At 46.6% G+C, this 16,167-nt stretch overlaps 1 protein-coding gene across 1 annotated transcript in view; it reads right to left on the reverse strand.

Moving 5' to 3' along the window:
• The window catches only part of LPAR3 (lysophosphatidic acid receptor 3), a 72,141-nt gene extending 57,498 nt beyond the window's left edge, over positions 1–14,643 (reverse strand). The window contains exon 1 of the mRNA XM_028513026.2: positions 14,457–14,643. The gene's annotated coding sequence lies outside the window, so the exon portion shown is untranslated. The remainder of the gene's footprint in view (positions 1–14,456) is intronic.
• Between the last annotated feature and the right edge of the window lie 1,524 nt (positions 14,644–16,167).

The following is a 16,167-nucleotide window of genomic DNA, read 5'->3' on the forward strand; positions in this document are numbered from 1 at the left end:
CTTTGACCCTCTTAAAAGTAAAATGCTAACCAAAATGCTCAAAATTAATAATATGTATAAATAACATAACTGCGTATGTTCTGTTATACAGGAAATGATCCTTAGACTGTTGTGTAATCATGTCAGTAGCTTTGAAGGAGGAAAAAATGCCAAAACTCAAAGAACATTGTCACTCAGTGAAAACTATATTTTGAGAAATTTCAAAGTGCTTGCTCGTAGTAAATGACTTCCCATGAGAAGGAAATTGGATTTCTTTATGTTGTAAAATTGACAACAGACAAAATGTTCGTCCAAACTGTTTGTCCTAATCTAACTGTGGTACTGCATTCCGTCAAGTACTCCATTACATGCCCCCACCCTCTGCCTGCAGTTCTGACACTGTTCAAGGGTCTTTTCTACATGGTTTGCTCCAAATAATCGCTCCCATTACCAGCAGCAGGTCAGCAGTGACCTGTAGTGATTCCTCCATGCTTTGGGCACCACGCTGGCCCAGGTTAGTGCCTGACTGAAACTTGAAACTCTATATAGCAAGGAAAATCATGTTTTCAAAGCATGTGGCCAGAGTGGAAAATAGTTGTTTTAATCAAGGCTTCGGAGGCTGGCAAGGAGCGCAGTGCTATTGAAATACCAGGCGTGGTCTGGCAGGAATTCCACACTGGTCAGGAAGCAGGTTCATCATCAATGCCTGAGGCTCAGAGCCCGCCCTACCATCTTGCCTCACTCTCCCAGCCCAGGCCAGACTGGTGGTAAAATAGCACATCTGTGTAAAGACAGCCAGGTTATGGCGATGCATGTAAAAGACATTTGAATGCTGTGTCTGATCCCATTGTTGGCCCCTCCAGCTCCACTCGCCAGCCTCCTGCGTCTGGTCTTTACACAGGGAGACAGCATCAACAGGCTCCCTCGCCTTCCAGCTCCTACCAATGACAGGTACCATGAGAGGCAAGCCATCTGGAGGAGGGAGGAGACTGAGAAAATTATTTCCCCTGCTCCCTCCCTGCCTGGTCACTGTAGGTTGGCTGGGTTGGCCCCCATCAGGCCACTTGTCCTCTCCCTCCCTCATCTTTCAGGTTGAGGGGCACTGACTGCTTTTTGCTGTTTCTACCTCTGAGGCACTGCAGCTACACCTCTCTTGTTGGTTTGCATGAACTCTGCCCTCCAAGTGACCATCCCCCACTCCAAGTACCAGTTGGACTGGATCATTGGTTTCCTGTGGGACTCTGAGTAATATAGATGTCATTTACAGCACATTGGAATACAATAGAAAGTGCTATTTGCAAGGTTTTAATATGTTATGGAGCTTCTTAAATCTTCTAATAAGATCTAACACACATAACATTTTCTGGTTATAAACGTAATGACTCTCAGAGAAGGAAAGGGGAATAAGCTTTGGGCATGGACCAGCAGCACAATTCTTGATGCCCTCCATGCCCCCTTACACAGACCTGCACCCTAGTAAATTTCTATACACACGGGGCTTTGATAAAGGAGCAACTTACCCACAGTTGCCGGGGTTACATAAAACAAAGCCGACTGCACTGGATTCCAGCAGATCCCTGCACAGTGCAGTCCAGCTCAGAGGTCCAGTGCAATCCAGGATCAGTTCCCACTCTCTCTGTGTTCTTAATCTCGTGTACCACAGAAATACATAACATGGATGTAAGTGTTAATTTGGGCCTAAGGATTAATCAGGATTGAAACAAGACACTGCAGAAAAAAAAGCATTAGACTTCTCCTTAGCAGACCTGTGAAGAGGGCAAGGAGGAGGGTAATGACAGCCTGAGCCAAGGGGGCACTGCAGCCTCATGTGAGGCAAAAGCAACATGAACATAGCTACAAGAGCTGCATCTTGGTGGGTACCACTGTTACATCCTCCCGAGTGGCATTTCCCGTGGCATGGCTAGCCATGAGGGATGCCAGGTGAGTGCTGCTCTCTCAGAAGCTCTGCAGTCTGCAGCCCTGTTGGAGATGCTATAGATGCAATAGGTCTTTAAACCCAGGGGCTTGAGCCTGACTTAATCCCTGAGTAGACAAAAAAGCTTGGGGCAGGGGAGGAGTGCTCAGGAGTAAGCTCATCCCTATTCCATCCACAGCCTCATTTTATTCTAGTGTTCTTCACCTCTGCTCTTCTGATATGAATACAAACGTCAGAGGCAATCTGGAACCTATACAAACCTATACAATTGGAACTTTCATACATGCATCTACTGATTCTCCTAAAGTGTCTTTTAATATACCAGACTCAGACTCTCTTTCAGCCATGGGGGGGAAGGGGAAATCCTCTGATTTGCACTGTAGAAGCATTCTCTGCCTCAGAGTCAGCCTTTGCCTCCACACTGTGAACTCCTGCTGGAAGCAGGCAGGTCTGTGCACCCAGTGCCCAACACGGGGGCACACAGTTGATGCACAACAAACGCTTTGTTCTCCTGTTGGTTAGTTTCAGTTCACTGGTTGGAAGGAGAGGAGATGGGAACCTGATCACACTATATTGAGTAATGCTTTGGTGATATGGAAGTAGAAAGAAAGTATAGGCTATTCTTTCAAGAAACTTGGCTGATAAAATTCTTGGAAACTCTCCTACGGTATTCAACATACTTTATTAAATATTTGTCTTAACCTCACTTCTAAATCTACTGAGAGCAGAACTGGTATCCATCTGTCTCCCTGTTCTTTGAAGCACAAACACAAAAACTGGCTTGTAATCGCCAAGAAATAAAGTTTGATTGAATAACTCCCCAAATCGTGTTTCCAGTCCTTTTCCTTTGGTTTCACTGTGGAAATTGATAAGTAGTTATTCCCCTCTTGAAAGTCCCCTTCCAAGGCTTTGTGACTACCCTCTCCTGGACCTGGTCCCACTGTGCTCAGCATTTACTTCTGTCTCCTGTTCTTCCATCAGCTTTGACGTGTATACATCCTAGACTCACTTCTCAGCCCTCTCTTTTTTTCCCCTTTAAATTTTCTTCTACTATTGCTTACATTATTTCCTCTATGTGATGTCTCCCAAATAATTACCTCAAGCCCTGGCACCTCTCATGTCCTCTCTCTCTCTCTCTCTCTCATGCTAAGCTCCCAAATTCCAGTTAAACAAGATAAAAGTCACCATAAGGGTAGCAGGCATGCAGGTGAGAATTCTCAACCTCCTTCCAAGTCTGCTGTTAGAGATCATGAAGCCACAATAAGGAACAAAGTTTCAAGTTTAAACACCAGGTTTTTAATGCAGGAGGCTAAAATGGTGCGGGCCGCAGGTCTCACTAGTTGTGTGTAGTACAGCATTCACCAGCTGGCGAAGGGGTTTGGAACTGGCGAGGCTTCATCTCACTCACACTGGTCAGTTCTCCCTCTTCTTGGTGCTTTGTTTAGGTGCAGGGTACAATGTTGGGGCTCCCCTCCCTGATGCCCCCCCCCAGGACCTAACTACTGTCATGCTGCAGCCTTCGGAGATGCTCCTGCCCAGCACTCTTGTGGCTTCTACCTCAGTTCCAAACCAGGGTATGTGGTTCCTGGACTTCCACCTGATAAGGGCTCTCAGTCTCTTTTCATGCGAAGTTCCCCTTGTCAACCTCACCACACAACCAGCCTCTGGGCCTCAGGCTGAGTAAAAGGGCCAGCAGGACCCCAGACTCCATTTCCTAAGAAATCCTGCTGTGTGGTGAGACACGGACCTCAGCACCTCCTCTAGCTTGTGAATAGTCGTATAATGCCCTGCAACTTCTCTTGTGATAACTTTTTGTGTCACTATTTAGCCTTACGTTCTATGGAAGAGACTGCTAAATTGCATTTCCTTTTTTTTATAGAGTAATAAACTCTATTTTCCAGACTTTGCAGCCAGGGTGGCCATGTGACTAAGTTCTCCCCAGCCAGAGGTGAGCGTAAGTGAAGCGTGCCACTTCAGGGCTGACCCAGAAGCACTGAGTGTGGGCTGCGCCGCGCTCTTTTGTCTTCCTGCAAGCTGGAACACAGCCTGTGACCCGGCGCAATCACTCCGACCAGGCGAAGTCCCAGAAGTATGACTCAAAGCGTTGCACGGACTAGTTTCCATCAGTGAGGGCACGAGTACAGAAACTGTGAGTACACACTTACAAACATTTACAGTGCCTGGACATTGCTGTAAAATACAAGTGGATGACCCTCGGGTATAAACCAGAAGTGCTGGTCTTTGGCACACTGAACATAAAAAAACCAGTCTTTAAACAATGCAAGCTTGGAAGCAAGGCCCTCACAGATGATAGAAAAATAAGAGGTGAGAAACCCTTCAAACCTGAACGACTTATCTCAGAACTGTGAACAAGAAAAGAATAAACTTTTGTTCTTGTTTTCTTTGAGTCACTGTTTTGGGGCGTCTTTGCCTAAGAAGACTGTGGCTCCAGGTGAAGGTGTTGGGAAGAAACAGAATGTGAGTGTGTGGCAGCTGCTCAGCGCAGCATTAGCAAGGCTTACAAGGAAGAGATGAGCTCAGGCCAGAACTGTTTGTAAGTTTGTCACAAAAGTGGAAAAGAATAAACAGCATGCAGAAAGAGGGTGCCTTGGAAGATTAGGGAAGCTAACTGCTTGTGGAGCTCCAAAGAGCAGCAAACAGTATCATCACTGACAGCCTCTCAAAGACCTCTTGATAAGACGATGCCGTGGTCCAAAAGGACACAGACCTTCAGTGAACACAGGAGAAAGGCTGCAGCTCCTCGACCAAGTCTGTGTTTTATAGCACCTCAAGGCAGAGGCCAGTGAGGAAGGGAAGAGGGAGGCCAGCACAGAAGGTGGGAAATAAGGCACATTGGGCCAGAAACAGAATTTGGATGTGGTAACTGGCACGTGGGATGGACTAGATGCGAACAGACCCATAAGAAGCCTGTGACCTTTTTATGGAATTATGTTGCCATGGAAGCCACAGCTGGGCTTGGAAAGGCCCGTGTTTATTCTCCCCTAAGAAGCACACACTTTCTGATATGGATTTCAGATCCTGCCACAAAGGGTAATGAATGAACAAGAGCTTCCCAGGGGACACAAAGTCAGGGCCCCTGGGAAGCCGCTCCCTAAGGACACAAAGCTGACTTCAAGGCCAGGGCAGAGAGGCCTGGAGCGCTCTGGCTCAGCAGGGATTCTTCATTCTCAGGCACCTGTGGCTGCTATGCATCTATCTCCCATTCTCCTGAATGAGAGCTGTTTTGTGTTTGTGTTTTTGTTTTGGGGGGTGGGGTTCTTACTTCTTTTCCTCCAGTGTATAATGATGCTTCTCAGTCAGAATAAAGGAATAACAAACATTTTAGCATGGGTATTAAGAACAGAGATTAGAGAAGGGAAGGCCAGACCTATGGCGTTCTAGTAAACTCGACCCTTTCAAGGAACACATGGTGGCCGGTGACACATACGGAGGGGCGGGGCAGTGAGGGGAAAGGAGCAGACGCTGTGCTGTGGCATCGTCTGGATCTGAGTCAGATGCAGGTTCATCGCTTTCAGCAATGACTCTAACCTGGCCCCCTGCTGATCCAGCCAGAGCTTTTTCTTCCTCTCTGAAAATGGCATAATTACTACACCTACCATAAAGCATTGTTGAAAGGATTAAATTTATGTTTATAAAGTGCTTAGCAAGATGCCTAATAAATGGTAGACGATACTTCCCAAGAAAGTTAAATAACTCAAAATTTTTTACAGAAATAGAAAAAAATCTTAAAATTTATATGGAATCACAAAGGATCCCAAAGGGCCAAAGCAATTTTGAGAAAGAACAAGTTTGAAGCCCTCAGACTTCCTGATTTTAAAAGATATTATTACAAAGCTACAGTAATAAAAACAATGTGGTACTGGCATAAAGAGAGATATATAGACCAATGAAACAGAATAGACAGCCCAGGAATAAACCCTTGCTGATACAGTTAAATGATCTTCAATAATAGGGCTGGGAATACACAACAGAGAAAAGACAGTCTCTTCAGCAAATGGTTTTGGGGGAAGTACTGGTAGATAGCCACATGCAAAGAGCGCGGCCTCTGAAGGCGGCGGGCCTGAGTCTGGAGCCTTGCTCACTAGCGGGTCAGTTAACCTCTGTGCCCCAGTTTCCTCACCTATAAAATGGGATCGCAAAAGAATCTTTTACTAAGACGGTTGGGAGATTTAAATAAGGTGCTTAGCATAGCTTCTGTCGTGTACTTTTAATTTCTTTACTGCTATTTGTCAGTGGGCTTGAGGAAAGTTACTTAAACTCTTTGAGACTCAATTTTCCCTGTTGCCAAAGGGAGACAAACTCTAATTTATTGGTTACTGGGACAAAAGGAAGGATATAGCCAGCGTAAAGCCCTCGGCTCAGTTCGGGGTCCAGAGGAGTCAGGCAAGTCGGCTAAGCAAAAGAGCAAGCCTGTTCCCAAGAGGCAGGGGAGAGAGGGTCCCAACAGAGATCACCAGGGAGGGGAGACCAAAATGGGAAACACCCTCCCTCAGGCTGGGTGGGTCCCTGGCATAACCACCCCGAAGCCAAGGCCTTCTCTCCTCCACCACCCTGTCCAGACTCATCAGCTGGTGTTTCTCACCGCTACCAAAAAACTTTAGTCCTGGACGAAATAAATGTGTACAAGGAGGTAAGCTTGCTGAGTTGAAAGCCTCGTGTCTAACCTTCTGATTCTATTATTATACTTCCTCTAGACCTCTCACTCCATGTGGATCTTAGAGTAATCCACCAACATATTTTCGCTGACATACCACTGCATGACTTCCAGAGTGAGTTCACACCTTGTTTTCCGTTGGCTCCCACGGTGAGATGGGCAGGGCAGCCTTCTCTGTTTCCAGAGAAGAAAACCAGCCCTCAGAGAGACTAATTCACTCCGGCCAGCTGGCATTGTGCTGGCCCAGGGATATTGTCACCACACTGACCACTGTGGCCTTTTTTCAGTGGTTAATTCTATTTTCCCCTGAGAGTGAAATATGCAGATTTGTCCTCTATAACAATATTAATGCCTCTTACAAACATTTACTGATTCTAGAAGAAATACAATATGATTATGGTAAATGTCAATAAAAATTTGTAAATGTATCTCTACTTAGAATTTATGACAACTCTACTTAGAGTTTATGGGGGGAAAGTTCACATAATCAAATAAAAATGACAGAATAAAACTCTAAGTACATGATAGAAAATGGCAATGATTAGTCAGTTTGCCTGTTTTAGAGAAAACTCAGAGGAGAAAGCAAATGGTTTACCTCTAATATGTAGAATGATGTAATTTAAGAAACACCTTCTCCTTAAGCATGCTACTTTTCCCATCAAACTTATCTGCCTATAAGAAATTAGACTGGAAATTAACAGAGAAAAACTAGTAATGACCTGGTAGCAATCCTTGCTGACCTTGCTGTCCCTTTCCCTCTGTTGGATGTTCGTGGATTTGGCATACGGGGACAGCTGCATCCATGTCATGGGCAAGATCCATTGGGCCCGTGACCGCGGATTCTACCCAACCACTGATTCCTGTCTTTCCTGTCCAGGTGACATTTTCCCACTGTTCATTACATGCAGGGGAAGGCCAGGCATACAAAAACATGTGTGAAGATGTAAAATGCACTCGGGAAGCTCATAATCTACATCAGTGCATATTTGGCCAGGGCTAACCCTCCACTTTCCCCAGGGACATCTCTCAATATCTGGAGATATCTGAGATACACATGACCGAGGGAACTACTGGCACACTGTGGGTAACAGCCAACAATGTCGCTATACATGCTACAATGCGCAGGACAGCCCACAACAAAAAACTGTCCAGCCTGATGTCAGCAGTGCCAAGGCTGAGAAACCCTGATGGACAGGGTACAGTGAGACACAGAAGGAAATGTAACACAGGGGTGAGAATGGCACCGGCAGTAAGAAACAAAAGTGAAGTGTGCTCAGACTGACCACATTTAAACAGGAGGATAAAATTCAGTGTTGGCAAAGGTGTAGGGAAAATGGCACTCTCGGACCATGCTGGTGAGCATAAAAATTGATACCACTTTTGGGGAGGGCAATTTAAAAATGTATATACTGCCCTCGCTGGTATGGTTCAGTGGACTGAGTGCTGGCCTGCGAACCAAAGGGTCGCTGGTTCAATTCCCAGTTAGGGCACATGCTGGGGTTGCAGGCCAAGTCCCCAGTAGGGGGTGTGTGAGAGATAACCACACATTGATGTTTCTCTCCCTCTCTAAAAATAAATAAATAAAATCTTTTTTAAAAATTAAATAAATAAAAATGTATATACTACTTCTATCTTTGCTTCCTTTTTCATTCCTATCTTCTCTCTTCCTTTGCTTTCTTTTTCCTTCCCTTCCCGGAACTGAGGCATAAGCACAGGGCTGAGAATGCAATGTGATGGGAGGGAGTTTGGGGGATTGCACAGAGCCTTGGACAACTTGGTTGGGAAGCCACATAGAGCAATGAGCTGGAGGGACAGGAGCCTGAAAGTGAAGCTGACAAACACAGGTGCTGGCAGCCAAGCAGCCCAGGACAAGAGGAAGTGGGAAGGGAGGTGGACACGGAGGAGGCAGAATGGCCTTTGTTGTTGGGGGGTGGGCTACTTTGAGCAAATAGGTACAAGTATTAAAGGTAATGAGATCAAGTTTCCAATTTCCAGAGAAGACATGTACAAAGACATAACAGGGAAAGAACTGAAAGATCCCTGGGTGTTGGGCTGAAATTGGAGGTACACTATTCATATGAATGAATGATTTTATAATACATGGCCTCATGTAGAAAAATTTATAAATATTTCTATTTCCTAGCTCTGTTCTCTCAAAGACCTAAAGCAATGGCACCCCAGTAACAATGGGCCCATCAATCTCCCATATCTTGGTTTCTAAATACCATTCTCTACCAAAAGAGAGGAATTACTAAGTCAGGGAAAGTACGAGATAAATCTGGAATATTCTGTAGTGCCAGAAATTGTTTAAAGTGCTCAGGGAAGGAGAGCAATGTCAAAAGGATACAGGATGTCAAAGGGCCAGCTTGAAGGGACTTCCGTGGGCCAAAATGAGGACCATGTGACCATCAAAATAAACAGTGACAGTAACAGATGTCAACATTTTGAATACGAAGGAAATCCACAAATATTTCCTAATATAAATTAATAAATAAATGAGAGGAAAAAAGTTCTTCCTTAGAGTGAATGCCAATTAACAAATGCAGGAGTGATGGAAATAAAGAATCACTCTTTGGCGGCCTTCAGAGAGGTGGCTGATTCAGACATAAGTCATCAATATGATAAGGCTGTAGAGAGAGGTTTAATGAGGAGCAGGCTATTAGCATAACCTTGGAATACTTTCCTACACATTTATTGGTATACATTTCCAGGGGGGAAATGGTGAGTTTCAGGTGAGACGATCTGGCAGACACCAACACAGCCAGGCAACCGAGGCCAATACTCCAGTGGTGTGACAGGTTGGTACTCTGGACCCTCTAGTGTTACATGCTGAGAAGAGCAGAGTACGTATTCCTGCCAAGAACACATGGCATGAGTCTGGTTCTGAAGAAATACCTGCTAAGTTCAGGCTGAGTCATCCTACAGCTGCAAGAGCTGTGAGCTAAGACCTGCACAACTGCAGGGACTTTAGGAACAGGGACAGTCTGAGGAACTGCTCTGGAACAGACATGACAAACTTAACATGGGCCCAGGCCAGACAGGGAAAAAGGCATCTGGGGGGACAACTGATGAGATATGAATGGGCTCTGTGGATTGGATGGTAGTGTGGTACCATAGGTTCAATGTCCTGATTTAGTCATGCAGTGATTAATTGTATGTGCCAACTTGACTGGGTTAAGGGATGCCCAGACAGCAGGTAGGACATTACCTGGGTGTGCCTCAGGGTGTTCAAGGAAGAGATTAGTAATTGAATCAGCAGACTGAGTAGAGAAGAGCACCCTCACCCATGTGGGTGGCCTCCTGTGATACACTGAGGGCCTGAGTAGAACAAAAAGGTAGAAGGGCAAATTTGCCACATTGCTTGAGCTGCAACATAGGTCTTCTCCTGCCCTTGGACACCTGTGCTCCTGGTTCCCAGGCCTTCAGACTCAGACTAAACTACACCATCAGCTCCCCTGGTTCTCCAGCTTGCAGATGGCAGATTGTGGGAATTCTTGGCCTCCATGATCTCAAGAGCAAATTTCTATAATGAATCAATCTCTCTCTCTCTTCCTCTCTTTCTTTCTCTCTCTATATATAATATATTTATATACAAATAACATATGTAATATATTTAATATAGCTATACATAAATAACACACATATTCTATTGGTTCTGTTTCTTTGGCAAATGCTGACAAATCTAAATGCCATGGAGAGATAGAAAATGATTATACTTATTTTCCCTTTGTTAGATCCATGCTACAGTTTAGTCCAAGCAGGGGGAAAAGCCCCCATTCAAAGAATTGACCCATTAAAAATCAACCAGGGCAAGGAGGCAAATGATACAGTGATTTTCTATACCTGATCCCTTGGGGCAGCTCCAGAATCCCTGCAGAGGAGGGGTTCCAGGGCACTCTGAGGGGAAGGCTCGGACCCCAGGGGGCTGCCTCCGAGCTGCAGTAACAAAGCAAGCACAGTGCTTTTATGCAGACCTCATGCTGGGAGGGCCTTTGGGCACACTGATACAGTTTATGGAAGGACTAAAGTGCCCTCCAACCTAGCCCTGCCACCTGCCAAGCCATCCCTTGATGATACCACTGAATTTGCATACGGCTGAGTAAAGGCCAAGGCAAGTAAAAACTGCCACCTAATGTCCCAGGAACAATGAAGGCATAGGACTAGTTGATGAGGAGCTAGGGGGGCTGACAAACATCATTTGGAAGGGGTAAGGCAGGCTATACTGGGCGGGCTGATTTCCAGAGTGACATTCAGCCTGGCCCAGCCTGAGGTGTGTGAACGATTCACATCTGAGAGGAGGCAAGGTCCATGGGGCCCGGATAGTACTGGGTCACAGGTAAGGGAGGTGTTCAAGGCAGCAGGCAGACAGGACAGGAGCTGGGGGCCAGGCACTGCAGAGGCCTGGTAAGGGGGAGTGAGGAGGAGGACATCAGCCTGGGGAGTGAAGAGGTGGTGGGGACAACCCAGGAAATCAGAACCTTCCTCTCACTGGCTCCTACTCACCTGGCTCACCAGGCAGGTCAGGCAGACAGCAACACGTGTCTTTTGGATCAAATGAAATAATTAGTTTAACTGTTTGAGAGGGGAAATGCCTTGAGTCAGTTTAGTGTTTTGCAGAGTGAACCGCAGAGGCCCAAGTCAGCCAGAGGCACGGGACAGGCCCCCCACCCCCCTCCCCCGCACAGGGCTTCCCACCTCAAAGTCTGAGCACTGTCATCGCCACTCTCCTCAGACATATCAACTGGTTGGCTAGCTCTTGGTTTTTGTCCCTGAAGAACTGAGATGAGCAGACAGTACAGGTAATTCTAAGAAGGAAATAAAGCTTCTTCGGAACTTTGCCCTGTGTCTTCGATTACACAGTATTAGATAATCTGAGTCCTGATATATATCTTCCTCTTGTATTCACCATAGAGCAGTTTCTGAACCCTTGGCAGAATTTCCTCCTTGATGTCTCCTTCGACACCAGAGGACTGCAGCCATGTACACTTAAGCACACCCGGCACCCACACGGAAGTCCTACCACCCCACAAGCCTGCCGGGGTGTCCTCCACCTGCAGGTCCTGCGTCTTTAATGTTAATGCCTGTATGGCCCTCACAGGGTAGAAAGCTTTTTCTCATACGTGACTTATTGGGACCCAAGAACAGCCCACGCAGATAGGTAGAAAAGGAATTATCACCCCCATTGTGTAAATGAGAGAACTGATTGGAGGATGACAAATGATTTATTCAAGGTCACGAGAACTCACAGAAGTGGGACTGGGATTAGAACCTGTCCTCCAACCACCTCTCTAACCCAGCATTATAAAAGCACAGACCCCAGGGCTTTCCATCTGCTGCAGGACAAAGTTCCAGAGGACTCCTTCACACGCACACAGAATCCAATATGAGGGACAAAGGATCAGCAAGGCCAGACAGGAAGTGGCTCAGTAGCTGCCAGAGGGATGATGGAGGAAAAGAGCAAAAGGACCATAGCTGGGAAGGAGGAAGCAAGTAAGGAAAGTGTGCAGAACTTCTCGAAGTCACCTACAGCCTGGGGATCTATCTTGTTGCTGGAATGATGTACACTTGCACCCATGCTTCCAGAAATGTCAATACTTCAGTGTTTATCTAGAAGAGAAGGCAACCAGCATTTAAGGAGCACTTCCTGTCCATCAGAGACCATACTAAGTGCTTTTCTCTTTTAATCTTGGGAGGTGGATATAAACTACATTTTTGCAGAACCAGGAAATGAAGGCTTAGCAAGGCGAAGCAATGTACCCGAGGTCACAAAGCCTGGCCTGGAACAAAGGCCGGTCTGACTGCAAAGCTCCACTCTTCTCTTCATACCCCATTTGTAATGCCTTGGGCCTGGGCTCTGCCATTTAGAAGCTTGCAATCAGACTTAACCACCCTGTTAGGTATAATCACAGGCCAGAAAGCATTTGAACTAATGTATACTCCCAGGAGAATAACTAATGGGTAATTTAAGCTATAGTAATTCCCACTTGAGTTACAGTGATTCCCCTTGCCCCAGCCCAAAGAAATAAGAGGTTGGGCTGAAGTTATAGCGGATTTCTGCTCCTCAGCAGGAAGATGGAAAACCTGGGAGAAGCAGCCAGCCTCGGGCATGTGGACATGACTCTGAGAGTGTGTGCCTACAGTGCTGTGCACCCATTTGTTCCTGAGTGTGTGCGTGTTTTAGAAAAAGGAGAGAATGAACATGTTGTAGACTCTCAAACAGGTTCTGATGAACATACACAAAACACTATTATCATATATTTTAGTGCTGTAATTTCAGTCTTCATTCATAGAAAACATAGAGATCTGTTCTAGCACACATCTTGTAAAACAGCCAGATACCTAAACAGATCTGACCGAAAAGTCTGGTAAGCATGACTTTACGCATTTGTCAGATTTAGAAAAGAGAGTGTGTCATTTGTAGTTAAAGCAAAGTTACATAGTTTTTAATTCTAAAGACAAAAATATATAAAACCAGAAAAATGTACCCAAATGATCTATTTTTCCAGTTATGTGGCAGTGACCATCAATGCAAGTTAAGTCCAGGTGGTCAGATGTCCAGACACCATGGTCCTGACACTGGGTCCCACAGTCAAGGCACAAAAGACAACTCTGGAAGCTTATCTCAGATGCATAAGCCTCACTGGCAGGGAGTGCTTGCTGATCTTTTTAGAATAGCCCAGTTTGTTTAGACAAGGAGGTGAACAGAGCCAAGGTTGTATGTTTCTAACTGTATCACTTCTGTGGGGGCGGGGATGGCGGGAGGAAAATTCTCCTCACTGGACTCAGACCACACAGAAGGGGATCCAGTGTTTCATGGGAAGCGGGGAGAGTAACTATTGAAAATCCAGCAACACAGAAGTTCATGCACTGATGAAATGCAGTGCAGTGCATGGAATAATAACCTACTTATAAAGGGCCCATCTGTTTGTGGTGAACATTTACTTTACTCTCCAACTTACAAAAAAACAAAAACAAAAACAAGTAGGAATGGTGAGAAGCTAGGCATCCCTTAGCTTCTAAAGTAACATTCCCACACCAGGTAATATATGCTGGGCGGCAAGGGTGAGGAGGTAAATGTGTTGTAACCACGGCAACAAATCGTAGGAGGGGGGCCATATCGTGAAAATTAGGTACTCACTTAAAAACTGACCTACAAATATTTTGGAGGGCCATTTTAATGATTACCCTAGTAAGGTTAAATTGTTTCCAATACTCACAGTCACACAGTCACTCCTCAAGTTACATGCATGAGAAATTTCTGAGCAATTTTGGGTAGTCGCAGCCTGCTGAGGGAAAGCAATAAAGTAACAATGCTACAGAACAAAGCACTGTTGTCTGCCACGGGGACCTTCACTTACTCAAAAAGCACAACCTCCCAACAGTGTTACTAGTCAATAATAATTATTCCCCGAATTTTTAGATGCTTTGCATGGTTCGTACTGTTGCGAGACACACCATCGTACCACGAGTACAGGTTACATCCCTGGGCTTCGCAGGAAAACTTGTTTTTCCCATCGACGGCAGTAAGACAGAGTTTGGAAAAGAAGCACCTGTGCAAAAGCAGAGCAGAGCCTCGCTGCGCTCTCCGCGCTCAGCTCACCAGCCCCGAGCAGGGGCGGACCCAAAGCGGTTTTGGCATCCGATAGCTTTTCAACCCTCTAGAAAAAGTGGGAAAGGGCAAGGTGCTCTACACTCCGCCGGGAGTGTCCTGTCCCAGGTGATTGGAGTGGGTCTGGGCTAGGGGCTAGACGTCAGGCAACTCCGAAAAGCTGGACTCTGCGGAGGCCCCAGCGTGACGGCCTCCCCACGCGCGCCCCGGGCGGCTGCGGCCCCGGGAACCCTCCGGGTGCCTGGCGCTCCACTCACCGCTCAAGATTGCCAGCGCCGCCGAGCCCGGGAGCCGGGGCCCCTGCGGCTGCCGCATGCCCTCGGGCCCTGAGCGACGGGGCGACAAGGTGCCCAGTTCCCGCCGGGCGCGAGGAGCGGAGGACTCGGTGGGTGGCGGCGGCGCGCCTCCTCTCCAGTAGCCGCAGCGACGCGTCCGGAGTCCAGGGAAAGTTTGACAGAGCGAGGGGTGGAGCTGAGGGGGCGGAGGGGCCGCGCCACCGCCCTGCCCCGCCCTGCCCGGCCCTACCCAAGGCGTCGGACTGTTCCCACGGGAGAGCGCCCCCCACCGGAGCGCCACGGTTGGGTTCTTCTGCAGATGCTCTCCTGCCTGGGACTGGCCCTCAGGTTGGGTGGCCCGCCTGAAGGAGGATGAAGAGCCAGCTAAAGGACCCTAGCATCTACAGGTCTTACAGAACCATACCTGGGAGTTCTGTACTAAGCGCTGTCCTTCTCCCTCAAATTCGTTTGAAGAGGCTGCAGGGAAGTGCAGCCCACGCCCGTCCACCCCTAACCCCTGTGGGAAGCAGGCTCACTGCCAAGACAAACGTTTGTTGTAAAATTTGAACCCAAAGCTGCCTGAGGGTGCAGGCGGCCCCAGAGTCCAAGGATGGTCACGTATATCTGGCCTGGGACCTTTCCTAGGCACCTTTTGATTGAAACAGGAAACAAAAAATATTTAAAATTATGAGAGGCTTCTTGGCCTCCTGGGGTAGTTTTTCAAAGCTGAAATATAAAGCCTCCACTGACCCACCTTTGGCAAAGGAGAAAGATGTAAAATAAAACAATGTCATGAAAGTTTTGTTCTCTCTGAACTCTGCACAGCAGAATGAGGTCACAGACATGCTCAAAGTTGGGCCTGGTGGCCACGCAGAAGGGAAATGCTGTGCTGTGAAGTCCTCATGCTTCAAAACGGTAGGAAACACTGAGCACATGTGCCAGAATGACTGCCTGTAACCCTTTGTTGTTCATTCATTCACTCAACTTTTGTATGCCAGCTAGGAACCTTATTCCAGGAAACAACCTGAATGATGGCCTGGCCTCTATGACCAAAAAAATCCTGCTCTCTCTGAAGACCATGTTTTAATAATGTTTTATTCCTTATGCAATGGACTTCATCCCATAGGTCACGACAACCTGGTGTGCTCAAACCTTCATAGCTCAAACCTAAATTTTGATCAATGTGGACAGTTACTGCTGCCTCATCTGGGTGTTGAGAAGATGACCGTGGTGCCTTACAGATGAACTGTGTACAGAGGACTACAACATGCAAAGCTGGTACCACAGAAAGATCATGTTTACCAGAACAAGCAAAAACCTCGCAGATGACATATGAGACCAAGGTCAGGGGAGTGAACAGCTCAACTCAAATAGCATGCGATGCTGAAGGGCAACCTGGTGAACAGAAAAAATTCTCAACCACCAGCACTCGGCAAACACTTGACTCAACAAATGTGTATGTAGTATGTGAGTAAGTTGTTATGGGCCGGACTGGGAACTACAAACACCAGTCAGAGACTACTTTTGCTGGAAAAAATTGTTCCAAGTTCCAAACAGCTTACTAGCAAAGGCAGTTTGGAAACACATTATTGTAGCTTGGGAACTTCCTGAACCTGGCTGTTGTAAAGTAGAACAGGGAATCTGTAAAGCCAGATGTGATTGCCTTTAACATATGAATCCTAAGTAAATAAAT

This window comes from Phyllostomus discolor, chromosome 5, assembly GCF_004126475.2.
Source record: "Phyllostomus discolor isolate MPI-MPIP mPhyDis1 chromosome 5, mPhyDis1.pri.v3, whole genome shotgun sequence".
Classification (NCBI taxonomy): Eukaryota; Metazoa; Chordata; class Mammalia; order Chiroptera; family Phyllostomidae; genus Phyllostomus; species Phyllostomus discolor.